This window comes from Phalaenopsis equestris, unplaced genomic scaffold, assembly GCF_001263595.1.
Source record: "Phalaenopsis equestris unplaced genomic scaffold, ASM126359v1 Scaffold000921, whole genome shotgun sequence".
NCBI classification, from domain to species: Eukaryota; Viridiplantae; Streptophyta; class Magnoliopsida; order Asparagales; family Orchidaceae; genus Phalaenopsis; species Phalaenopsis equestris.
Window position 1 is genome coordinate 270,354 of NW_018165360.1, and position 441 is coordinate 270,794.

Genomic DNA, 441 nt, shown 5'->3' on the forward strand with positions numbered 1-441 from the left:
ACAGACACGATTCACCGGAAGAGTGGAAGGGAAAAAAACCCTCGCATGGTGTATTACGTCAGTTGTAAGTTGTTTACGTCCGCACTCCGGACGCAATACTTTCTCATGGGGACGCAATATTTTCTCGTGTCGGTGAGGGTGTAGAAGTACGTTAAAATGTTTGTTAATGAGATAAAAAAAGTATGTATATCTTAATATATATTTATTATACATAAAAAATAATATTTAATTCTAGAGGAGAGCATGCCTCTCCTTAAATCCACATATAATTAAATAATTACTTAATTAAAAATCAAATCAACTCAAAAAATAATTTCAATTTTGAGTTTTCCCTCGATGCAAAATAATAAAAAAAATTAATTTAAAATTGAGATTTACTCGATCAAAGTCAAATCCACTTCACACCTACCGTCCTTGTTGTGCTGGTCTTAGCTGTGGAAT